Genomic DNA, 27,004 nt, shown 5'->3' on the forward strand with positions numbered 1-27,004 from the left:
TAAAAATCATTATTTTAAGACAGCAAGCAAGAAGTGCACAACATGGCAGACCTCCAGTACCTTCTAGAGCTATTTAGCTCTTGAGGAAATTAACAGCTCCATAGGAATTTGGTCATTTCTTAACAATTTCTGATTAAAAGCCCCCAGCATCATGATAAGAAGTGCTGCCCATCCACTGCTTGTTACTGGAGCTAGCAGGACTGACACCACATATTTAAAGTGATTTCCAGGTAGAAGCTACAAGGCAATTGTGTCTCATCTTTCAAGCCGCTGGGAAGTGTAAAGTTTGATTTCTCTTGCTTCACATATTTGTAAAGTATCATGCAATCCAGACAAAGAATAGAAAGCAGCAAAGATGCCAAGAGAAAAATACCCTTAAGTGCTTAAAGGTACATGCATCTACCACAGTAAAGAGTCAAATTCTACTTGATTTTATAACTTTTAAAGATAGCCCCCAATATGCTGATTGAAAATAGCAGACTTGAGAGATGACCAAATGAGTGATCAAGGCAAGGTTATTTAAAAAACAACCTACAAATTTGCCAAGAGCTGTCCAAGCACACAGTCCACCACGCTAATATGTCCATGGAAAGAAGAATTCTCTTCTGTGCTAAGACGAAACCTCTACCACTCAAAAGGGAAACCCTAAAGTTCCTGCAGCACAGCACCAGCAGTGGTGGGCAACCCCAAATGCTCAGCAGGACGAGCAGAAGTGTAGCAGCATGCTGGGGGGTTGTGGTACAGTTTTTAAACAAGAAATTACTACTGCAATGAGCACACCTGGAAATATCCCCCACCTCACAGGATCTACACACATTGGTTGAGTTCTTTCATAAGACACCAGTGAATTGAAAGTTTTCCCATATATGATACCTGAATGATTTTGGAAACCAGGCCTGCGCCCTCCTTATGTACAAATGGTGAAGTTCCAGAGTTTGTATGGAGGTTAGGAAGCACTGCCAAGGTCAGACACGGTACATGAAACTAGACAGCAAGAGTCGTAGTGGAAGGACATCAGCAGTAGAACGTTGGCTGGTACACCCAGTAATACAACAGTATTTATGAGGGTTCAAAAGTGACTAAGGCAACAGGCCTTAGTAACACCCCCTTCAGTAATACCTCAGTTGCTCTAAACGTAATGCCTTCTATTTATTTCAATAGAATCACAGACTCATAGAATGGCCTGGGTTGAAAAGGCCCACAATGCTCATGTAGTTCCAACTCCCTGCTATATGCAGGGTCACCACCCACCAGACCAGGCTGCCCAGAGCCACATCCAGCCTGGCCTTGAATGCCTGCAGGGATGGGGCATCCACAAACTCCTCAGGCAACCTGTTCCAGTGCGTAGTTCCAGGAACTACAGCAGATATAAAGAGCACAGTAACACTGTTTTTCAACAGTCACACAACCATTAGCTGTGCATTTTTGGCAGCAGCGAATGAGAACCTGCAGGCCCTACTTGTAAAAACCTGCACTAGCAGAGGCAGCCCACTGTTTCACAGCTGCTATGACAGTGTCATTACTAGGAAAATGCTGCCCACACAGTCTATTTTTTTTTTTGTCATTCCAAGCAGATGGAAGTCAGAATGCACCAAGTCCAGACCATACAGTGGGTGTGGTAGGACAGTCCAGCCAAGATCAGCATTGCGTTTCAGTCTTTAAACTGGTATAGGGCCTGGTGTCATTGTGTTGCAAGAGAAAGCTTGATTTCTCCTCTGCCTCCTCCAGCAAGTTTGAGCCTTCAGCTCATTCAGTACCATGACATAAAGATCAGAGTTGATACTTAGTCCAGGTTGCAGGAAATCCAGAAGGGTCACCCCTTTTCCAAAACATATGAAGAAAATTAATTCCACCCTTTGCTCCATCTGCACTTCCACGTCAGACACCAATCTGTCAGAGTGCCCCTCTGCTGCCATCTGTCACACAGTAACAACACAATGTAAAAAGGGTGGGAAGGCTCCACCTCTGCTGCTGTACTACTAACATCCACCTGTGACATCATGGGCTGCATCATCAAACAAGAGGCATGACTTTCAGAGCAGTCCTCATACATAAAAAGGCTATTTTTCAGAGTTCAGCAGTGATTTTCTTGTCTGTTTCATGAAATGAAGCCAACCCACCTACTTCCAGCCCTCCAAAAATAAAAGACAGGAATTATTACCCATTCACAGACCAGCAGCATGGAACAAAAGCATTAACTCCTTTGAAATATGAGTACATTCTCCCTAACCTGCAATTGTGGTATGCATTTTTTTTCTTGAAACTCTTGTTTTGATCGGAAGCATCTGTATGCAAGGCAGAAGTCACTCACGAGAGACGCAGAGCACGTGGGCAGAAAACTAACAGTTGGAAATCCCAGTTTCTGAGCACTGAACTTGTCTTTTGCACAACCCCAACATTCTCTGTTGCCATTAGCAGTTCTACAGGATGACAGAAAAGAGGGCACAGCTCTACAGAGCGCGATCCTTCCTTCTGATCTAGGAAGGATCAGAAAAGTTTCTGCAAAAGAGCAAAGATTAAATAAGGCTGACATGCAACCTTAACAACACTTTGTAATTATTACTCACTGCTTTTGTCCACGTGTCACTGGGGGGGCTTCTACACCAGACAGGAGGTCTGCAGGACCCTTAGGATGACAAGTCTCCCTAAGATGCCGGTCCCTCCACAGTGCAATTTGAAGATTGAAGAGGAGCTGGTAAGAGCAGATATCTATCCACATGGATCTGCTTCATGCAGGATGAGTCTCACAAATACTCCCATTTTAAGCTGTGATTTTGCTAACTCTAAGAGCCTTGCTCAGGTTGCACAGCTTACAACCTACAGGACGCTGTAGCTAGCCATGACTAAGCAATCTCTTTTATAGAGTGAAAACAGGATGAACACTCACCATCTTCTTGCTCAAAAGTGCACTGCTGCAGAAAACACTGAACAGCATGTTTGCAGCAAACACGGCAGGCCTGAAAATCATCACGTCATCCAAGAACAAAGGCACTGCAGCCATTCTACACCACAGCAGCACCTAGGAGGACCCCATGAGATATTAAGCATGGTTCAAAAAGCCCATCACCATCATGCACCACCGGATCATTAAGAACAGGTGAAAACATTCACCTGCAAGAAATGCAATGTTCAGCATTACCAGCTCCTACCTCTACCTCCAACACACATAACTCAAGCTTTAATACTTAAAACCAGACATGGATTACCAGGAAGCATTTGACAGAGGCAAGCAGGATAAGATGCTTCTTCATCACATATCCCCAACACACTCTTAAGCAGCAGTGTTTATTTTGACAAGGTGAGTTATCACCATTGCTCAAATTGGTACAAGGAGTTTCATTTGCTTTGTGACATCAGCTTGCAGAAGCAATGATGACGCTCTCTCAGATACCAGCAGAGCACAGCAACCAGACCCCACCCCAGGGAGTTCTGGGAGAAGACCTGCTCCAAAAAGCAACCCACAAAGCAACGGATGGTCATTGAAACTCAGGAAGTTTACTTCTGAGCAGAACTCAAATGTGCAAGGATGAAGGTGTGCTTCGAAGGCTAAATCAGAGATCAGAAAGATGAGTAAAACAGAAATCCCATGAATGAAAAGAGGAAAATGCAGTGGATGCTATCAAACCCAGAAAGCACTGCTCCCCCTGCAGGCAGAGCCCATAACCCTAGAAAGTGCATGGACAACAGCTGCAGATGCAACAAAAGGGTATCAAAAAGAAGCCTCCAAGGAAGAGCTATATCCCTCCCCACTTCACAGCTAGAAAACAAACAAAACCAATGCCTGGCATTTTGTGAGACATGAAAGGCAACACAGATTTGTAGACTGGGGAAATATTGCTAAGAAGTTGGGTAAAAGACTTGGAAAGGAAAAGGCAAAATCCACAGGGTGGGAGCAGGTTACAGTGAAGGAAAGAGAAATGTTGGTAACACCACAAGTTAATCTTCCTTAAAGACTTCCACATTCAGCTAAGGGTCACATAGCAAGTAAAAAGAGTGTAGAGAGTCAGTATAGGCTTGAAGTCATCTGAAAGGACTTCACAACTGTGGCAAACATCAGGTGGCCTGAGCTGCCCAAGAACACATCATGTTTTGCTGCTGGATACCAGAAAGCATTTAAGCTTCATTCTGCCCATTCCAGCACAGAGCATCACCAACCACCTACCCACAGAGCTCTGCATCTCAATACTGGGGCAGCTCTGCAGCAGAACCTGATGCCTTGGCACAGATCTTTTCCAAGTGCTTTCCTACCTGCTGGCAAAAATAGCAACACTGCAAAACAGCATTTCACCAGCAAAGTGGAACTGAAAGCCACCAAAAGGCAAAGAGACACAGCTCAACACATTTCAAAGAGCTGATATTTGAGTTGGCTTCCACCTCTAGCGGCAGCTCAGTCACTGCTTCAGGACGCAGGCCATGGCTCCTTACAGGGCCACCCTGTGAGCATTCCTGCCTTGCCCCATGGCCTTCCCCCCATCTTGCAGACTGAAGCCTGGACTCATTCACATTCTGCATGCAAGTTTTTGGATCCAGCGAGAGGCACGTGCTGCTGTGGTTGAAGCTCACACAACTTCAGTAGGACAAGCAGCTGTGCTCCTCTCAGGCAGGAGAAGCACACACAGCCCCACCACGCACTTCCTGGCTTGTGATAGAAGATTCTAACCGTTACAGGCTCCCATGCCCACATCCTCCCCCACTCATTTGTATAAGGCATCCCCAGGGGAAGGATGGAAAGGTCACGGCTGGCAGGCTGCAAACAGTGAACATCCTTTCTCAGCCCAAAGCCTCCTGCAAACAGAAATCTAGAGCCAGTTAGAAAGGGGCTGATAACCTCTTTATTATGGCTCACCTGATCCCAGCTGTCAGTACAAACAACTGCAGAGACCTTTCACTACTGCTACTATGTACTAATAGCGACTGTTGTAAACCTGGCCTCAAACATGGCTTTTGGGGACTAGCAACGTAAAAGCACTTGGTTTTGGAGGAGGAGTGGCAGAAGAATGAAGGCTAGACCGTAATCTGAAGTTGGCAGCATTAAAATTTAAAGACTACTTGGAACACCAGGACGATTTCCTGCCACGATTCAAACTTTTTCACAATGATTTTCCTTCCTACCTTCCCACCCACTCAGCAAGATTGCTCCTGAAAGTTACTTGCATTTAAACAAATGCTGCATGAATATATTTGCCTAATGGTGACTCAGTTCAATTCCAGTATTCATTTCACTACAATGTACTCAGAGACAAGGGAACGGTTATTTAATAAACTATACAGGGTTGAAAGTAAGTTACTTCAAGCACAATTAGCTAAATAAAGAAGCAAGCTTAGTATCCTACACACTTCCAAACACTTCGGACTTGAGATCTCAAGCACTGCACCAATAAATCCACAGGGTTAGAGCTACAAATCAGCTTCTAGCTGGTGTTGAAGACAGCTGCCACTCGCACTCTGATCAGTCCCAGCACAAAGAAACGCTTATTGCTCACTGAGCACATCAAAACTCTGCTTTGGTCCAGAGACGTTACTAGTAGCAATCCCATTCTCACAGTGAAGTTCTTAAGTTTAAAAGCAGCAGCACCAATGGACAGTGCAAAAAGGACACTGCAAACAAGTCAGCAGTCTTTACTTCTACCTTCTGAAGGCACAACTTGCTTGCCATGCACTGAAAATTTCCCTGACCTACTTGAGGAACCCAGACACTTCTCCAAGATGAGAATGAGAGCTGTTGATCTGCTTTGTGGCACTAACTCAGAACATATCTGTCCAAACTGATACTGCAAGTGGATTCCCCTTTCCTCAAATTGAATCAAGCAGGCTCGATGCAGGTCTGTGGACATTTCTGATTTGCAAGGGATACAAAAATGCACTAACCTGCAAACACTTGCTAGGCTGGTAACCTGTTCACCAAGTGGGAACAGTTCACTCCAACCCCTTAAGTCCAGATTCTGAAGAGAGCTCCATATTCTGTTGGAGTTCCTGTTTTATACAGAGTGGGATGAGATCAGCCACTCCGTTTCTCAAAGCAACTCCACAACTCTTGCTTTAGGACAAGCCACACGTGCTTTCTTGCTGCACTTTCCAATATCCGTACTATGCATGCAGTACTTTTGGTAAGCCTCTTGATCTAGAGAGTGTTTTCCAGACAAGATCTGCTTTTCCTACATGATTTCAAAGACTATAAAATCCTCCAGGGCTCTCAACTGACATGTTATAAACAGACGGATATAAGGTCACCAGCTTCCAGGCTCATTCTTGGCAAAATCTAGAGCCTTCAGCAGTTGGCCCAAGAATAACTTTCTCCAAAGCCAACTTATCACTCACTTGGAATCACAGAATGACTTGGGTTGGAAGGGGCCCTGAAGATCCATTCTCCCTGCCATGGACACAGCTGAACTACTCTGTTTCTGGTAGTCTCTCTGTGGGACTGACACGGGGAAAAGAAGAAAAAGAAAAGGAGATGGTAATTTGCCCCATTCCTAAGGGTAACATTAACAGACAAGCAAATATCCCACATTGGCTCGACCTAAATGAGGATTCTGCTGCGGTGCTTGGCTGTTGGCACAAGCAAGTAGGAGAGGAAGGTGCAGAAGGTGTACCACAGAATCACAGCATCATAGAATGGCTTGGGTTGGAAGGGACCTCAAGGATCATGTAGTTCCAACCCCCTGTTGCAGGTGGGGCTGCCAGCTGCTACATCAAGTACTAGATCAGGCTACCCAGTGTCCATCCACTTTGGCCTTAATACTCAGTCTTCATTCCCTACAGTCATGGAAAATATGCCCTTTCTTGTTCATCTGCTTCCTCCCCTCGGGAGCTTTCTGGTTCTCCTACACCTGCTAGGAAACACTGATTCCCCAGTAAGGTTCCTACAATGGGAATACGTTTCAAGTCCCCAGCTGCATCCAAACTCCCATCATAGAATAGATCAGCATTCCCAAACAGCATTAAAGTGATCCAGTTTAGCATTAGAACTATGAAAAACAACAGGAAAAAAAAAAAAAAAAAGAGAAAGTAGGTCAAAATTCTCAGGTGCAGTATCAAAGCTGCTAAGAGCACGTCACTTCCTGTGTCCCACACCTGGGCACTTCTGTCCAACCTGGAAGGTTGTAGATGCCTTTTAAACACCACAAATCACTTCTGTTCAAATCATTTGGCCAAATGAGTTCATGTTCAGCTTATGCAGTTTTGTTCAGGACTTCACAGACCAGGAAAAAAAAAAAGTGAGGTGTAAAATAGTGTTTAAGTCTAAATGGTTGGGAAGGGAGAAGGACAGACAACTGCAGACCACTACCTCCATTCCTTACTCTTGACTGTCAATCTGACACACTATAGTTCCAGTTTCCACAAAGGGATGAACCCAAATGAACTCTCAACACTTGAAGCGAACCCACTCGAAGCCCTTTCCATAAAGTCTTCTCCTTGAAGATCCTTGCTAGAAAATATTGATCGTATCATCCTCAAACAAATGTGCTGGCAAGTTGTTTCTGTAAGCAAGTCTTGTCAATCGTCTCACCAAGAGCAGCATCTTCTACATTCAATCAGTCCCAAATTTTGTTCTCAGAAGCCTTTATACAAAGTTTAACAGAAAAGCCAGGAACGTTATGCTGGAAAAAGAAGTAATTTAGTTCTTCCACATGCAGAGTCCTGAAATGAGGAATAGACCATTTTCAGAGAAGTGGTTTGCGCGATGCAAGCTGGATGCATCAGCTCCCCTCCCCCACTTGAGCCGAAGCCATGCAGCATCCAGCCATGCATATTCATACACAAAGTGCTACAAACCAGGTTCTGCCAGAAGGGGAGTTAATGTACTTCATCAAGAGTTGCACAATGCTGGAACTGTTGAACTATTAAAATCAAGGAAAAAAAGTCTCCATATAAAACTTGAGGCTTCTTTTGTTGTTACTTAAGCTGGGAAGAGGGAGAAAAAAGCAAAGACAAGCCCCCAGCTACCTTCTGAGGCTGGCTGCAGGAGACAGACATGCAGCCCCCTGCACAAAGGCCTGACAGACTGCCAGATCCCTGCCTGTAAGCACCAGGCACCTCTGAACAGTGCAGGTGTTTGGCCCACACACAGCTGCACGCTGCAGCCCTACCAGGGATCCTGTACATACACACTGCTTCAGAGAGATGCACTGAGATGACGGTAGCCAGCCCCAGCCTTTGTACGGCTCTCTCAAAGGCCAGCAAAAGCCCAACATCTGAGATATCGTGTGCTTGCAAAATCGGATCAGGCCAGATCAGATTCCAGGAAACAGATAATCATGAGGATGCTATAGAGGAAATGAGAAAAAAATTGGCAGTGGTGAAAGGTCTACAGCAGAACCAGTGCAGGACGAGAACTCAGCAGACATTCTCTCCTCTGATATCTAAGCACACGTATATCCCTATTTTTTTCCCCAGGTTACCCAAGAGCAAAACAAAAGCTCCAGGTACATCTTCACCACTTGCTGCCCTTCAGATAACAGTTCTGAAGAAGAAATGATCGAGCCTACCAAGGCTACTTCAAGACATTCACTTGCATCTTCAAGAAACAGCTCACATCAGGCAAATTTAGGTGCTCCCTGATGGATGTAACTGTAATTTGCACTCACTGATACCAGCAAGGAGCAAAGTCCTTGATGAGCAGCTTCAGCTCTGGAGTAGGCTGAGATCACTGGGAGCAGTGCTGCTTTCACAGACTGACAGCAGAACTTAACACAGATGCACACTGATAGCCTATGACTGTTTCATCTGCCTGGCAAGGAGAAGCAGACTGGAGGATGAATTGCAGACATGCTGGGAAAGCTTGAGGAGACTGGTGATTTGGCAGCTACATGTGAAAAAGCACACCAAAAAAAAACAGCACAACAACAACAACCAGCCCTCCTTTGCAACATCCAAACCATTAAATGCTTTTTTCTGCTCTTAGAAAAAAGCAAGTGCTAAGCTCAGAGCCAACACAGCCTTCATGGTGTGTATGGATAGGGAGAAGTGCCTCTTATAAGGCAGAAGGAAAGGCCTTGTGAACTTGAACAGAGAGGATCATGGAAAAGCAACAATCCCTTAATAATGAGGGGCAAGTAGGAGTCATGCTAACTAAACACAGCTTGAGCTGAAAGACAGCCCTGACTAATTCAAAGAGAGCTGAGAAGCACATTCTGACCTGGCTGTGCACCAGGATTAAGGCTAGCACTCATCTCCTCTGGAAGAACAAATTCAACCACTCAGGTATAACCAGTATTAAATAATGAAGAGGTGGATACAGCTGTAGGCTGTCCCCCCCGTAAGAGGAAGGTCTCCCACCTCCAGAGGTCTCTGGGTGCCCCATAGAAGCTGGTTGCCTTTCCTCTGACCCACCAAAACTCACAGCACCACAAAAAGATGAGTACAAAGGAGCAGAACAGCCTTTTCTTGGTTGCCTTGGATTAGAAGGATACAAACCTCTGCCAAGGCTCACGTCTCTCAAAAAGTTTCAGATGCTGCTGGTCAGACTGAGGATCTCAGCCTCTGCAATCAAGCAAAGTAGAGACCTGGGATGATGCTTGTCAGCAGTCTGAAGCAGCACCGTCCTCTAATGGTATCCATCAGTGTATGAATAGTACCATGTCCAGACCACATCTGCAAACATCAGTAGGACTCCAGCTGGGGAAAAAAACAGTGATATTGCACCTGGTAGCTCCACAGATGTGGGAAGCTAGTCTGGAATTGAAACCTAAATATATGGGGGTGTAATGGTGTGCCATCCCAAAAGCAGCACTCTCACCAACGATCTGGATGAAGCTCTCCACCACCACAGAAAGCAGCAAAACCTTCCAGAAGAAATTACCTTCACACATGAGGCATGGAATTAGCAAAGTGCATCAAAAGGAGGCCCTTTCCAAGGGAACTTCATGCTAGTATCCAACCATGTGATGATTTAGGTGCTGAGAAAACACAAACCAATAAGCCAGGCAGGTTAATCCCTGCCTAGGTGTGCCCTACAGGGATAAATACCAGAAATCAGTCCAAGTAAACATGGCTGTAAGAGGGACTCTGTGTGCCTTCATTGCTGCTGTGGGGCACTGTTTGGCCAAGGATTGACAAAGCTGCTCCTCAGCACCATGCAGCCCATGTGCTGAGAAGTCACTGCCTGCCTGTCACCTGAAATGCCTCATAAGAGCTGGTAACAGAAAGGCAGCACAGGGAAGTGAGGAATGGTTAGCTCTTAAGAAATGCAAGAGTGATACCAATAGAGGACACAAAAAGGGAGCATAAGAGAACTCAATATTGAGTGATTTAGCACAGATCACCTTTTCATTTTCAAGCCTGAACTCCATCCCCTCCTCCCTTGCAGGCACTGCCTTTTCCAGCAGTTGCAGGGTTGTGCTGCTGCTTCCTATCACCAGATCAAACATCTGGCAGGAATCCAACCAACATTTCCTACACTATTTGGTTTGCAGTTAAGCTGTTTTTCAAAAAGGAAACTGTACCTAACGCAGACAGAAGGAAAGCTCCCTTGGCCTGCAGCACACTGCTGGAGGCAAACAGGGGACAAGCCCCACATGCAGGTTAGAGAGCACCAGGCATCCAGGGAGGAAAAGAACCAGTGCTCCCAGTTATGAAACTGCTCACTTAGGGCTGAGGAATATGTTGCTAGAGCAAACAGATCTGAGAGCTGCATTCAGGCAGGGGCAGCAGCTTCCGCACCTCATCCTCCCCTATCCCCTCCCCTCTACCTTTGTAGGGTCACATGCAGCTCAATTTGGTCAGAAAGAGATTCCATAGAACTGAGCAAGCAAGCAAAACTGTTGAGTAAAAGTGTCTGGTGGTGCCTTCCTCAAGCCTTGCTAACCCCAGGAACAGACCATGAGACAGAGCTTCATGCAGAAGGCACTGCTGCAGCAGGCATCGAGATCCAAGCCTAACAATTTGTCCTCCCTTACCAGTCTGGAATTACAAAAACTGCATGAAGTCTTCACTGCAACAGTGCTACAGTCCTGGAACTAGCTCTCAACAAACCCAAGCACACCTATCCAACAGGGTAGCATCCTTCTGGCCCATCAAAAATAACCTCCTCCTTTTTCACTGAAATTTAAGATTTCCTTTTTTCCAGGCTCCCAACTGTGTGTGCTTATGAAGCAGTTTAGCTGTCAGAAGAGATTGATTCTGATAGTCTATGCGATTGAGAAGTTGCCAAGAACGACATGCAGACAAAGCAAAATACCTGCTGGAGACGCGCAGCCCCTTGCAGGGGGGCTGAGAGATGCCTGGCAGCTCTGTGACAGCTCTGAGGAACAGCCCAGCCTCCTGCTTTGCACAAAGCAAAGGTCACTCCTGCAGCATGGCTCTGAGCTGCCTCCTCCCAGTGCAAGGTACAGGCTCAGTTACTGGCTTCCTTCTGTTCCTGCCAGCAATAAGATGGGCTGCACCTACACGAGCTCCATAATGCCCTGTACTTCCTCAGCAGAGCAATCAGTCTCAAGATACAGACAGGCTGGAGCATATGTTCCCAGAGTAATGTCTGTACCTCATTACTCCTCAGGAGGGCTAGGTAGCAGCCAGGACCATAGGGAACACCTATGAGGACCAGGAGTAGAAAGCTTTCAGGTGCTGGAAGGGTGCTTTGGCTTTTCAGAATACATCAGAAAGCCCCATACCACGCCTGCCACTCTTCTACCTGTGCCACTTCTCCATGATATCACTCACAGATGTCTGTGTGCTGTGTGGGGCCAGGTAACATCAGAGAGGCACATAGCAGGCCCACCATTAGGCTGCTCACACAGTGCCTGGGTGGCACAGAGAAAGCACCACAAAGCAGCAAGTAATTTCCAGTTTCTCACAAAGAGCCTTGGGATAAGCTCTGCAGGTTGTTTTTCTTTTGGCTGTACCCATCTGGCTGACACTGTTTGCATTCACAGACTATCAAGCTCCTTGAGTTTCCTCCTCTTCTTGGGTACACAGTAATTGGATAGAGTTAAATTTGCAAAGGAGCAGCCCAGCTATGAGACACTCTACCTTCCTGAATGCAGCTACATAAGGAAGGGTTGCCAGACATCACACTGCCCTGCTCCTGATAAAAGGGGAGCGTGCACATTGGAAGCTAACTTCCAAGAGAAGCAGCACAAGGTGTGGGCAAGAACAGATGGCAGAACCCCTGCACAGCAAGGCAAAGCATCCCTGCCATACGTCCATGGTGAGAAGCACAGGAAGGGAACAGCACTGCTACCCAAACCCCAGCACCATGCAGTGTTATTTCCAGGATCAACAAACACCATTTTAACAGCACAAGAAACCTGAGTTATTTTAACACATAGGCCTGAGCGATACAGCTACTTCCACCAGGACTTACACTCCCCAGTGCCTGAGGAGGATCAGCATAGAGGTTATGGGATGTGGCAAACAAGCCCTACCACCAGGTACCTCCCGTTCCCTCTGTCCCAAAGGAGCACTCCCAGTGTTGCATCAGAACTGACAGGACTGGATGCCCACCTACAGCATGCTCGGTTTCGAGCAATGACTGCGAGCAGCAGGAACAGGCAGCACTGACACATGCTTTCAGGTTTGCATGCATTTGATGTAGCAACATCAGCTTAAGGAAACAGCACGCAGGTGAACAGGGGGCAGGAGCAGAAGAGATTTCTCAGTTTCAGACAGCTGATTTACAAGCCAGCATCTAGTTCTTTTCTTTCCCTGATGCTAAGGACTTTGCACAGCTTGCAGTCTGGCTCCTCTGTCTGCTGTAAGCCTGACACATGCTCACGTAAAGCAAATATTAAGCGACAACAAACAAATCTACCCGCTTATGGTCCGGCAATCCATTCAGAAGGAAAGGCAAGACACATACCTATAAATGCCAGCTAGTATGAATAAGAGCAAAGTCAAGGCTTGCTGTCAGCAGAAGGAAACATTTTGCTAAAGCAATTAGATTTATGTGTTGGCCTCAGATATGTCAGTATTCCTGCTTTGCAAGCTTCTGAACCCATTCATGCATTGACATCTTTGTTAAATGGGATTGAAAAATCCTTCCTTTTCTGCAGCTGTTCTGACAAAGCCAAGGAAAGAAATCCACATGATCCCTCACCCAAGGAAATAACAAAGCATGAGCCCAATTATGTGGTGAAACACAAAGGAGAAGAGTTGTTCACAGCTGCAATAAAGGCTTCACAACTTGGGCCTTACCAGATACTGTGTTATCCAAGGACTGACAATGCACTTCTTCCTAAGCTGCCGTTTACAGTCATTCAGTCCCTCTGACACAGGATCAGCACACGTAGGGCATGGGAGTAAGCTGCTGATGGATGCTCCCTGCCCAGATCCTTGCCCTATTCTTCTGGGAAGTCCCAAGGTGAAAGCCAGGGGAATTAGACATTTTAGGGCAGGAGGCCAATAAACAACAGAATTCGAGGACTGAGACCGCATGAACAGAACATCACAGCAGCCAATTCCAGAGTCATTCCTTAAGACCAGGATTTCCAAGGAATGAGTGAGCTGGATCTTCAAAGAAAGCTGAGAAGTATTTTGATGGTCAAATTGAAGCAGTACAGTCTTGTACTAAGAAAGGTTGTACAATACTTTGATATCCCAAACTGGGTTACAAGGAAATTTCAAGCACAGTAAGAAGAGCTCCATGATTCTGTATTTCCCGTCCTGGGATGGCATAAAAAGTTAGCAGCGCTGTCGAGAGAAACCTAAAGATTTCTCAAGAACCGAAACAAGTCCCTATGATAAGATTAAGGCATGAGCTTGGTATAAAGAGATGTAACCCTATGGCTTCACCTGGATTAGAGACAGGGAGAAACCAAAGCCAACGCCCAAAGAAATAAACAATACACAAGGAACAACAAGAAGTCGCCCACTTCTGATACACTTGGAGAAAATATGAAGCATACCTGAACTTCAGAGTGACTTTTAAACTGGAAACTAGAGTAGATGAACACATTTCCCTTCCCATGTCACCCAGCTACAGCATTAGCCTCAAGGAATTCCTGCCATTTGGATTTTTTGCTGCTCCAAGTTCCAGTATAGCCTTGTGACAACCTTCAGCTTTCCATATTGCTATGGATAGGAAAGCAAAAAGGCTCTGGAAGCCTTCTATTCTGCCCTTTCAGACTTCATACTTAAATCTATATGGTTGTACCTTTTAGAATTAAGAAGAGATGCAAAACGTGTTTGTGGAGATCTGTAACCATGGAACACACACCCTGATGAGCATATGTTGTTTTGCTTTTGACTAGTTGCAGATAGAAACTTACTTCACGTGAACCTTTAGCATTCATTTCACAAGCACCAATTTCATGGAGCACAGACAACAACTATTCCACCCCATCAATTTTAGTATCATGCTCTAAGATAGACTTATCTTCCCTTCCCAAAGCCACTGCAGTGTAGTGAAGTGACCTTGCAGGCTACCAAAAAAAGGGAAAAATAGCAAAGTTGGCAACATTAAGCTACTTAATGCTTGAGAGCAACTCCTAAGGTCATCACTTTGAGTGTTTCAGTATCTGGAGGCTAAAGTCTTCAGCAGGGAGCCCAACGCTTTCTTGGACAAATGGATGGAGCTGTGAATAACAAGAGCACATAAGGCTAAAAGAAGAAGCAGTTTGGTTTTCCTTCCCTTGTCTCATGCAGACTTACCACCTAGCCAATGAGAAAAGCCAAAGTGCTTGGACTACCAAGTGTCCTCTGAATGGCACAAAGCTCTCATCCAAACTCTTTCCCACCACCAAACTTTCAGGGAAATAAAGAAATGGTTGAGCCTCTAAGGTGGAAAAGCTTGCCTCCCACAACCACAGAACACCATAATACAAAGCATCATCTTTAACCTGTATTTCAGAGATGAATTACTTCATTACTGTGTCTGTTCCATTCCATGCAAACACTATAACCTTGAGACAGCTAAACAAACAAGTCCAATTCTTCAGCCCGCAAAGCATTTCTCCTGCATGGGAAGAAGTAAAAATACAGCATATTTCTGAGGAGAAAGGTAGCATCTCCTTAACAGTGTCTAAACAACATGCCCAATATTTGGCTGTACATCACTTACGTGTCAGAAGTCAACTTCTGTGCTTTGAATCCTGGAAATGATTTCATATTCAGCTAGAAATATCCCTGTGAATCACTCACTGTACATAAAAGAAAAAGAAAAATCAAGTCACTGCCAGCAATCAGAGCATGAGGAAACACACCAAGGGTCCACCTGGTGCCATCATAGATGAACAGCATGTCTGACCAAGGCTGCAGGAGCATGGAAAAGCACAGCAATACTCTACATCAGAGCTAAAGACTTGAAGACTGTTGCATGACCCAAAGCAATAGCATTACAGCAAAGTCAGACTGATTCTCTCCCTTTGAGTAAACCTGTCCCACTTCTTTCTGGATTTATGTAGCTTTCTGGGACCTGCAGCTCTCAATGTCATGCTCTACAGCTTAGATCAAACAAGATATCTATCCCTTTTCCTCTTTCTCAGAGTGAAGAAAGCCTACCTACATATATTCAAGGGATGAATCATTATCTGATTGTACCAAAGGAGCCCTGTTGAGGTGTCAAAAACAAGCTACAGAACCTTCCCAACCTGAAGTTATAACAGTGATGAACTACAAGTCTGTAAGCTGCTGCTGGATAAAAACAGCAACTGTATTTGCCTTTAAAAATCACTTATAGTGTTTCTAGGGGGAAAGTAGGATAGTCCCTATCTGTCATATCCATTGCTGTTCTTCCACAGCACATACATTCAGATGCAGCAGAAGACAACTCAGGACCTCTGTGCCAAAGGGCACCAGTTCCAGGAGCAGCCAGCAAACCCATGCTTGTTAGTGGGGCTGTTCATCACTGACTTGACTGCAAGGACCTGACTTGACTGCTGCAAGGGTTCCTCTGGTTTCCCTCAAAATGGTACCAAATACAGGAGACACAATGCCTGCATCTCTTCTGACCTCCCTACACTCTTGAATGTTGAGAAAATAGGATTACAATTTTACAGCCTCTGAAGGGAATTATTTCCTGGATTACCGTGATAGCTGCAAATCAGTGCTAGATTTTGGGTTGTTTTTAGGAAAAGATGAGTTAGCACATGACAATTCTTTCACTTCAAGGGTTTGTAAGAAAGCAGCTTATACCTAATCCATCTGCTGAGCAGATACATATTGTATCAGTTAATTAGCTTCACTTTTCCTGGTAGTTTTTCCCCCTCCCCAACACAAGCAAAATCAGCAAGACCAAGTATCCCTGCACCGTCTGAAAACAGCTTTCACAGATCTATTTATGCCAGCACAACTACTGAGTTTGGGTGCGAGTCAAAGCTCCATATGCACTGTTTCTGGTTTTGTTCTTATAGTAGCTCAGATACACAGTAACATGTTTAATATTCAGCAAGCTGCAAGTGCTGAAGCACAGTGGGAAGGTTCAAGGTGATGAGAAAAACTTCTGAAGCCTTCCAACTGAAATAATTAAGCATTTACCTCCAGGTTTTTCACAATCACTCTCAGACAGACATCAGCTTATCTCCATAACATTTTCTGTTTGCTTCATACTGTTCCTAGTGACTAACAGCAGGTGAATCCCCAAGCAGCTCCCCAAAATCTCTTAAGCCTGAAACATGGCTCCAAATCACAGCACCTCTAGAACGCTCCATCCCCAAGCACACAGCAGCCCACAGTCAGCAACAGTGCAACGACCTCAGCAATTAGCAGCAAAGTGAGAAGCTGGAATTAAGCAGAAGGCAGCAAGTCCAGCCCTGAACAGCCATGGGTTGAGGTCAGGACTCTTCAATTAGAAGCTGAGCTGCAACACCCTGCCCATGAGCAGGACAGACAGACAGCTTCCCAAGCAATGGGAAGCACCGAGGGCCAACATTCCCAAGTTAGGTGGTTGCTTTCCATCAGGTTCCTGGCTGAAGCCCACTGAGAGGATAAAAACAAACAAGCAGAAGAGTTGAAGGGGGCTGCTATCATTCCCTTTCCAGCAAACTATCAGACTGCTGCTCCACTAAATGAACGGTTGGGAAGCTTGCAGACAATTGGACATTATGATTCCTCTAACAGCTCAAAACAAATGCATGTTCTCAAGGTTTGCTTCCATGTTTGCTAATTCTCAGTACCTCTCTTTGTATCCTGTATAATAGCAGCATGTCAAGAACATAAAGGCTTTCATTTGTGTTAACTGTAGCACCAATAGCTGTCACTAAAACTGTAGCCACATCTTCCACCCTCACATGTTTTTGAAACACCAGGATATAGCACAGCCTCCCTCCCCTTCCCACCAGGATAGGAAACTCTCAACTTCAATTATTTAGTTGATATTTCAATTCAACATAGTATTTCAATTATGAAAGCTTCAGTTAGTAAGCAAAATAATTCAATAACACTTCAAAAATGAGCCATCTAGGAGAGCTAAAGGAGAAACAAATGCAGCACATCGTGCCAAGGTGACAAAAGCAGGTGACCGCAGTAGAAGCCAGCAAGGACTCAAAGAGCACATCACTCACAAGCTCACTTTAGCAAAGCCTTACTGTATTATCATGCATTAGCTTTGAAAATGACTGAAAACACAAACCTGACGCAAGCAGCACAGGGGCTAAGAGTTCAAGGTATTACTGCAAACACCAGCCTTGTACCCAACCAGGAAAAAAGGAGATTCAAGTCACCTCCTCCTGAAGTAGTGTGACAGTTCTGTGTGCGGCATCCAGGATTTCTGAATAAGCACCAGAACAAAGGCTGGAATTCCCAAATGGAGGAGCAGAGCACCTGCACTCAGGTGCTAACTCAGCTGACACCAGGTGGGCTGAACGCCTGCAGGGACAGCCAGCACCTAAACACCCCCTTAATAAAGGACTTCTTTCTTACATCTCATTTAAGCACACCCTTTTTTAATATCAAGCCATCACCCCTCATCCTACCTTTATCACCCACAAAACACTGGGACATTCTCTTCACCCACCAAAGAAAGTGAAGCAGGATTTAGTTGCCCATACAACTGGATCTGCCTCCTGCCAGGTTGACCACAGTTACATACAAAGTCACGGTTACGTACAGCTGACAGACAACAAACATTCACAGCAGGATCAGCACAGCAGATCAACCAGACTCAGCCCACACGGTGCTAATTGCCCAAGTGATGTTAATCTTCATTAGATAGCTTGATGTCCCTCCTCCAGCCTTAAAACAGCACATTTATGGAAGCATTAACAACCATGGAAAAGGCAGCATAGCACAAAAAAATAAGGATCCATCCTTGCTCAAATGAAACAGCAAGGCTTGCACCAGATTCTTAGTGCGCAATTGGAAACCATGCTGACATACAATTGTTCCACCCCCATGTTCGCCTTCACACATTTCTTACAGGTCAGTTTTAAAGAATTAAGTCTTGTTCAGCTAAACATCCATTGGCTGTTGCTAGAGGAAACAGACTGCAACACTTGAGCAAAAATAATGAGTTACATAAACCCCAGACTGCACAAGCAAGAGCAAGGGTTTTGCCAGCCTATGAATTTCAAATGTTACAGAAAACAGAGCTTAATTTCTGGGTTAGAATACAATGGAGTTAGCCGGTCTGCACTGCAACATAGAAATTCCAAAGCAACAAACGTTCAAGTTTTTATGAGTTGATGGAAATACAAACATGCTGTAATTAACCATCTAGCTAGTAGCTGTTCCAATGATATTCCATAAACAGCTCTGCTAGGGACAGGTGAACTGCAGCTGCAGAGAGAACCAGTTCAGCTCCAGGCATTTCAAGACTCAGATTATTCCTGATTAAGACTCTGATCAACTCAGTAGACCCCAGAAGAATTTAAAATGTCATTAAAAATTTAAGATTGGCCACCTCCATATGTAGCAGAAGAATATTTTACCTGTACCACTCCAAGCATCTTTTTGGTCACTGTTCCTTTTTCCTCCAGGTTTATCAGATCCTGCACCCAGCACCCAACAGATCGACTGCACACTGCTCAACTGCTGGCTCACCACTGGGAAGGAACCCTAATGGCAGCACTATTCGAGTGCCCAAGACCAACCCAAAGCCTCTTATGTTTACAGACCTTTGGTACAGACCTCACATATCACAAAGTCCCACAACAGGAGATGCAGCATTCCTGAGAACATCTCAAAGAGCGTAACTCTAATATACTGGAATAGCACTTCACACGATGTACCTTTCTACAAATAGATACTGCTGTTCTTTGAGGAAAGTTTCAGCACTTAAATAATCCAGAAGCTTGATGGATGACTAATATAACTAGAAAGCTTCTTGTACAGAAGGATATTTTAGCTACCACACATCGTCAGGACAACTCCACGTGCAGCCACAGAACAGTAGAGGCACCCACAGCTTTCACTGCCGTCTCCCAAGGTAAGATTGGGAGGGTAACATCAAGGGTAGGATTTTGGATCCAGATGAATATTTGAATGGAGATGTGTTCTCTGCAATCCACACTGAATGCTCAGACAGTACAGTATGTCCGGCACCACTCCATCACATACCATCACCTGCTGGATCTACTGCCATGCAGAAAAGCACTCACTGAGTACAGCAGAGATTAAACATTAACAACCCTTTAATCCAGGAACTTCCCCATTAAAACAGCTTCTGCTGCTCTTGTCCATGCCATCCAGGAACGATGTGCTCCTGAAGCCAGACTTCCCAAACGGGACATGGCAGGTTTGCTGAGAACATTGGGGGAAAACACAGCAGATTCAGTGGCCACTCTCTTGTATGGCCTCGTAAGCCTGTTTTCATAGTATAGATGAGCAAGCAGAAGAGCCTGGCAGTTTTCACAGGGACTGGGAAGAAGTCAGGCTGCCTCGGGATTCTGAGACAGAGATCTTACAGATGAAGACACAAGTATGGTGCTGGCTTGCAAAGGAACATGAGGGAATGGAGTCATGAAATGGGAAAACCAGAGGTAGTTTAACAGTACACAAAAAAATAAGATGTACACACACACACACACAAAAAAAAAGAAGTACACAAAAAAGATGAGATTTAAAAGTACACAAAAAGATAAGATGGGATGCAGGAAAGGAACACAAGCATAGGCAGCTTGGGAGCAAAATCGTGGCTGAGGCAAGCGGCACTTATAATGACTTGGAACTGCTAAGGTTGGAGCTTGATGGTCCTTGATGTCCCTTCCAACCCAAACTATCCTTTGGTTCTACGATAACGAGTTTCAGTAACACATCAGCAACTAAAAGAACCATGCACTTGGATCACCTTGCTGACTAATTTAGTGCTCCCATTGCCTAGCAGTCTATGCTAGAAAACTACATCTTTGTGCCAGTGGTGAAACAGAAAGCAAGTACGGGAGAAAAAAGTTAAGCACTGTGAGCTGGGCAGAAGTTTCAAGTGGAAACACACGATATGATCCCAAACCCATGGAAATAGTTTCATCTGATAGAAACCTTCCCAAGATCCCAGTCTTCATACAGACAAAGAAGGAAAAGAAGGCAGTGACTTGTCATGGAAGCAACCTTCCACAGCACTACATCAACAAAGCAGTCTGCTTCAGACTTCAACAGCTTATCTTTGAGACAAAACAATACAAAAAGAATGAAGAGGAGTCAGATGCCTACAGTCTCTGCTGCATCCATATTAAGAAGACAGAGAGCAGTTCAGGCTGATGCTTAACTAAACACTTTTCACACTATTAACAGTAAACTTACTAGTGACACAAAAAAAAATCACTTTCAGGGAACAAAATTGCTGGACGTACCATATCAAACAAAAATTGAAAACCAGTTCCTCCTCTATTCTGGAAGCTACCAATAGCAGCAAACTGCCATCCTTCCATTTGTTTCTTCCACCCTCCCACTGAAACTACCAAAAGTCAAAGGTTCACGAGGCTGTGTACAAAATTTAAAATGCAAATTACAATTTAGAGCATTTGTTTTCTGAAGTCATTCTGTCCAGGAGAAGAAACAGCACTCCAAAAGGATGAGACAAAACTCTAAACAGATGCAAACTGCGTGCCACCCCTGCAGTACTCCTTACCAGCATCCCTGGGAAACATGTGCCAAGCAGAGTGACCTGCACTGCTCTCTCCCAGAGAGCACCTGCATCCACCTAAATGCACCTTTTGGTTTGGTTTATTTTGGTCACTAATGCCTGGTTAATGAAATCGAGGCATCTGTCCATGCCTAAGCCAAACACACACCTTTGCTTTCTCTTCCTTCTTCAGGAGAAGAAAATTCTCAACACCGTCAGTTTAGAGTTTTCTGCTTGTCCCAGAGGCGAGCCCTAACAGAACAGGTAGTCCACCCCATATTCTACTTGTCACACTGGAACAAATGCTCCCTTACAGAGCACATCAGCCTGATACCCTGTTACTAAAGTTAAAGCACATTTTGAGAAGCTTCATCTCTTCAGGAAAACTTTGGGACTTATCCTGCCCAGTTTCCTTGCTGAAGACACTCATATTTGGCAGGCAGCATGGCAAATACCCAATTTTTCAGCTCAACACTCACACTTCCAAAAATGAAGCCAGGTAAAGTAGAACAGAGAAGCAAGCTCACAGATATTTCAGGTTAAAAAAAAAAAAAGTTGGCAAAACCGAGAGAAAAATATAATAAAACAGAAATAAAAATGGAGCAACTTGCAAGTTGAACACAACAACAGTCTCCTGGCATCTCTCCATAAGACTCACCAGATACTTTTTAGGAGCAAAGATGAGAACAGTATGCTAAGACTCCCCAGAATACAAAGCCCTGTGGTACTCACCACACGTTTTGTGACTCACTTCTTGTGTTTGTTATCTGACATCACAGGGTAGTGAGTGCTGGGGCATAGGAGCAGCACAGCAGCTAGCCAGTCATATCTGTAGTGAAACTGGAAGGCAAGAGAAAACATTTTAGAAAGTTGAAACATAACACTAAAACTAAATGTAACAGCTAGAACTCAAACTTCCAAGCAGACAAAAGAGCCAGCATCACTTGCAGAAAAATTCTAGTATTTCTCCTTACTCCACGTTTCAGCAAACGAATAGCTTTCTGTGCTATAGTATGTACTTCAGCAACAGGGTTTTCTTCAACTACAGATGCTTTTTGTCTCTCTAGGAAACAGCATTTCCCCACCTTGGGGGACAGACTCCCAAATCACAAGGCATGGATTGTTCTGATAAAAGCCATCTAAAAAAAATAACTTCAAGTTGTAAAAAAAACTGACAGCCACATACAAGAGGAGTTCCCAGACATGCTGCTTTGCAACACAGAGGTGTGCAGAGCTTGCACTTCTATCTGCATTTTCACAACTACTAAAGCAGGGGTAGAACATTAAGGGCCCACACTGCCCTCTCCAACTGCTTGTTCTGTAACTACTGACCCTCTATCCCAGCCACAGCAGAAGATACCTATCACTTGCTCCGGCACATCAGCCAGGAGAATACTTTTTGCTGTCTCCGTTGTGAAGAACAAATACACCAAAGCCATCACTGAGCACCCAAGAGGCACTGCTTTGGCTCCATCACACTGGATTTTGCTCTACCTCTGCCTGTACTCTTATAAACTTCTTGTCAGTTCAGCCCAAGTCACACACATGTTCTTCCAGTGTCATTCCTCAGTTCTATACAAGAAGCTATGAGGATTGCTCAAAGGCAAAGTCTCACAGAAGGTACCATTAGTAATCCTCACTACAATTACCAGTACCAATTGTGAATGAAGCCAGGCACCTGCTCTACAGCTTCAGCACTCAGTCACTCCATTCTTCTAATATGAAAAGGCATCGGGTTAAGCATGACTCCTAATATTATGCTTATTAGGAAGCACTTAAAGCAAACTTCAGTTCTACCCCATGTTCAAGTTTTAAGAGTTTTGACCAGGTCAAACATTAGAGCAAGGAAGAACTGGCCAAACTTGTCCCAAACCAAGCCCTATGAGAACCAGAAAATTGCCAAGTTCTCTGTACAGAGCAAGAAGGGACTGCAGCTTCAGTGAGTTACTTAGGTAAAGGGTAGGAGCATCCCATTCACGAGGCAGTGCCTGTTTTTCAATGCCAAGCATACGGGGAAGCTTGCTCCTCTGCCACCTTGAACATGCTTTAGTTAAACTTCAGAGGAAGACAGAAATACACATACAAATTCATATCAGGGATCTCTGAGCAAAGACTGACTTGACATCTTCACCTTAATGCCAACTTTCATTAAGAAAGAAAAAGGAAGCCGGACTGTTCCCAGAGTAAATAGATCATTTCACACTCTGCTAAGCTAGAGGTTAGCTATTACTCATGTTCTGCTGGAAGAACAACATTGGCACGGTATGGAGGAGTCAAAGTGTAACACAAGAAAATCCCCAGTGTATCTCTGCAACTTCCTGCTGGCAAGGGCCAATCCCAAAAACCCATCCCCACCTTGTGCAAGACATTTGCTGCCAGACCTTCCAACCAGCACAGCAAACACCACTCCTCCCAACCTCACAGAGCAGCACCTTACCAGAGGTGAGGCTCCAGCCTCGTAAGAGCATCCCAAGCTCAAAAGGCAGAGCCCATTGTCCAACCTGGCAGCTGATGATGCTGGGCTGCTCACCCAGAAATCCCACCCGGCAGCAAGACTGCTCCAGCAAAGCAGAGAGAAACTCAAGGTAAGAGGAGGACCCAATGCATGATTGTAGCATGTGACAGATTTGGACTAGAAACCAGGAACCATGTTTGGCATGGCATGAAATAGCTACCACTTGTGGGACAAACAGCAATGGTTACAAGTGAGAATATGTGGTCAGCCCGGTTGGAGCACAAGTTTATCGTGGTAGCCACATTCAGAAAGCCTCCAATTATGCAGAACACAGTGCAGCACACCTGCTACAGAAAGAAGGGATGAAAGAGGCTGTCCTAAGCCACAAGACAGACCCCTTCCAGTTTTGGACAGGTAATTAAGCTTTTGTGTGTTTAATTAGTACCTCCAGACACTTGGTGAGTTTTTCCTGTGACATCTTGATGGCACTCACTGGGCCTGGAGATGTACGTATACGTTGAACTCCAAACCTCGGGTTTACAGGAGCATGCAGGGAGAAACAGTCTAAAAGTATGCCCTAGATCCCACTGTGCCACCCTCCTCAGGAATATCTCTATTTTACAGTGCCAAAAACAGAAGGACTGTAATATAGAAAATGTAAGCCTTGCAAGGTATTCTTCCCCATTACTTTCCAAGAGAAGTGCAGCTGAGAAGCCAGCCTTCCTGTTTCAGGTTCCCAGGCAGGACCAACATCCCTAAAGGCACCTCAACAATAGATATTTGTATCTTAACACACAGAGCCAGATCCTTCCTTTCCTTATTGGGTTTGGGGGAACTGAGGCAGTGGGAACCAAGAGAGACTACTTTAAAAGCCTGGCATTAGAAAATTCACAGATGCTGCTCAGCTCCCAGAGGACACCACTTCCATCACAGCATGAAAGTGATGCTACAAAACCTTCCCCTATGGGGCTCACAGGTGGTATGCACACAGTTTTGGGATCTCTGTATTTCACCTCATTGCTATTTATTGTCAGTTAGCTGCACAAACGTTTGAGCTTTATGAGTTTAATGCACAGGAGCAATATCAAAATTCCAACCTAATGGATGCTACCCCACTTTGAAGTCTTTGTGCCAGCCAACACTCAAAGAGGGGTCAAAAAGTTCACATTGGTATTAGACGATGGAACAAACCTTAAGAGCAAGAACAACATTCACATCAAGCTTCAGTGGTAAGAAATTGGACTGGTGGCATACACAGCCTTACCTGAAAAATCACCCATCTGACCTGGACCAATGTGCATTTGGGTCAGCACATTTTCATTGAAAATGCTCCAACACCCACATGGAAAAATGAGGTTCTCTGCAGATCACTTCTGGTGAGCAGGGAGGTCTTTTCAGGAGACATCAACACTAGTGAGCAGCTTTGGCGTAGAAACCTACAACACTTCTATTCCAAGCCCAACATGTCAGTGTTCACAAGTTCTGTCTAGAGAAAGGCTTGCCTCCCCTCCTAGGAGGCATCACGTTTCTACCAACAAACACATGAGCAATCTGGAGGTACACACCACGTTCTGGTTGGATTCTTTGCTTACTTGTTTTTAAAACACCACTCCATATTCCATTCTCTTCCACTGCAGACCTTTAACCAAAGCTATTGAACCAATTAGAACAATGAAGACAAGTTCTCTGAGCACTAAGAGTTTCAGAACTCCAGGGCAGTCATGTTCCTAAAGACTCCACCTTCAGCAATGAGAGGAGAGCCAGCAGAAGCAGATGCCCAGGAAAGGGAAAGAAGAGGGAAAGCACACATAGCTTCTTTGGTTTTTATTCCTGGGTCTTTCCAAGCCAGTGTGGGCTTTTGGCCATTCAGCAGTGCTCAGTACAGCCTTCTCATGGGCTTGCCCAGCTTCTCTGACCTTGCAGAAGCCTTCGGTAGCCCTAAGCTACCTCAGCAGCTCTGCTCCTGATCCTGCTTCAGTTACCTTCAACCAAAGCTCCCACCTCCATGCAGGCAGCACAGCTCCCTCCTCCCACCTTCAGCCCTGAGCACCTCACCTACATGACCTGATCTAACCCAACACTGCCCTTTAAGCTAAGTAAAGATAAACACTTCTTGTCAGAAGGGAAACCAAAGACTCAATTTGATTGCAGAGAATAAATAAGCAGCAATCAGGGAATAAACATGCAGCGCTGTTTGCTAATTACCAGTAGATATTAAAACTATGCCCAGTAGCTGTAAAAGCAGAAGAGACCCAAACTAAACATTGAGGACATCTGCCCTTGAAACATGGAAAGCAGCTGTATCAGAAAGAAAAGCCTTCCCTCACCAGGTAATTTGCAAGTTTTTCACCAGGAATAAATACGTACAAGCAATACCTGGAGGAGAGCTGGGCACACAGCTCAATGCCTTAACAACTGTGCTTGCAGCAGAGCTCCTGTCTGCATTCAGTAATTTGCAAATTCCTCTCTGAATACACCCCAAAGCTGACATCTACATTTATTCTGCTCAACTGGAGAATAAAAACCCAGCTTTTATTCTGGCGCTGTACTTGGGCTGCACTCTGAACAGTATTTATTGTCTGACACCTATGAAAAAATAAGTTAAAAAAAACCCCACACTGCTGCTTGCAAAGCTTTGTAAATACAATTTAACATCTTTCAATTCCCCTAACTCACATGGGTAGCCCACACATTGCCACACATTGTGGTAGAGCACAAGTGGGTCTCCATTGCAGTCTTCCCTTTATAAAAGCAGAAGAGCAACCCAAACTTTGTGCTCTACCCCAGTGTACCAAACCGGGACCTCTGCACACAGACAGAGCCTGCAGAAAGCTAAGCCTGCACACACTCCTACCAGCCCATGCCAAAAGGAAACCAGTGTTTTGTTAGAAGCAAAGCGCTGAAGACTCCAAAAGCAATGCCAACAGTCTTTGTAATGAAAGAGAACATAATGATGCTTCAAATGAGACAAGAAGATCCAAAAAGCTGGAAAAAACAAGTGGACAAGTTCAGATAGTGCTGCTCACGGCACAAGAATTTAACAAATAGAATTCTTCAAACCCTGAATCATTCAGAACAGAGTCCTGCTTCTCCTAAGTTTCATTAGGCAAGGTTTTCACCACCCGTGCCCATGGGGTGTTCCCCAAAAGGAGCCAGGCTGCATGTTTTCAGTGGTAATGAATCACCTGGTGTTTCATGGCTCAATGACACACCAGCCCGAGTGGACAACAACATTATAGCCTCACTGAGGACGCTCAAACATAACTGCAATTTATCCTTGGCAAAACTTAACCTGCTCAATACAGCCTCCAAAGCTGGAAGATAAAAGTGGGAAAGCTCAACCCCAGCAATTGCTGACTTCTCACTTCCAGACCATTTAGCCTCCTCCCCACACAGCCACAGACACCACACAAGCAACAGGAGCCTGGAAGACACCGCACAGCTCAGGGAGAAACAGGCACACATCCTAATGCAAAACATCTGCTTTTTAGCTGGTGCTACGGAGACAGCCCTGTTCTGATAACAGAAACATTAGAGCAACAGGTGAGAAGGTAGAACAGGGCCACCCTCGTATGTAAGGATGCAAAACGAGCACACCCTGCCTCCTCCTTCGCTTC

The 27,004-nt window shown here is 44.9% G+C and overlaps 1 protein-coding gene across 10 annotated transcripts in view; it reads right to left on the reverse strand.

Annotated features, from left to right (window-relative positions):
- CSNK1G1 (casein kinase 1 gamma 1) overlaps window positions 1–27,004 on the reverse strand; it is an 85,262-nt gene that overhangs the window by 46,563 nt on the left and 11,695 nt on the right. For 4 of the 10 annotated variants that reach the window (XM_072345057.1, XM_072345055.1, XM_072345061.1 and 1 more), the window contains exons 2-3: window positions 21,665–21,772; window positions 14,999–15,077 (exon numbers count right to left, since the gene is read on the reverse strand). The gene's annotated coding sequence lies outside the window, so the exon portion shown is untranslated. The remainder of the gene's footprint in view (window positions 1–14,998; window positions 15,078–21,664; window positions 21,773–27,004) is intronic. The other 6 variants (XM_072345058.1, XM_072345054.1, XM_072345062.1 and 3 more) reach the window with 3 other exon arrangements.

Source organism: Excalfactoria chinensis, chromosome 10 (assembly GCF_039878825.1).
Source record: "Excalfactoria chinensis isolate bCotChi1 chromosome 10, bCotChi1.hap2, whole genome shotgun sequence".
Classification (NCBI taxonomy): Eukaryota; Metazoa; Chordata; class Aves; order Galliformes; family Phasianidae; genus Excalfactoria; species Excalfactoria chinensis.